We start from the raw sequence: 252 nt of genomic DNA on the forward strand, positions 1-252 counted from the left end.
ACAGCATCTGCAGTCCTTTTCAGTCTCTGAATCAGATTTTTGCTCAGGTCCCTCAATTTCAGCCAGAAAATACCTGAAATCACAGAAAAACAGACAAACTCATAGTAAAGTCCAGAAAAGTGAATTTTAACTAAAAACTAATAAAAATATACTAAAAACTAACTATATCACACCAAAAACATACTAAAAACAATGCCAAAAAGCGTACAAATTATCCGCTCATCACAACACCAAACTTAAATTGTTGCTTGT

This window comes from Arachis duranensis, chromosome 6 (assembly GCF_000817695.3).
Source record: "Arachis duranensis cultivar V14167 chromosome 6, aradu.V14167.gnm2.J7QH, whole genome shotgun sequence".
NCBI lineage: Eukaryota > Viridiplantae > Streptophyta > Magnoliopsida > Fabales > Fabaceae > Arachis > Arachis duranensis.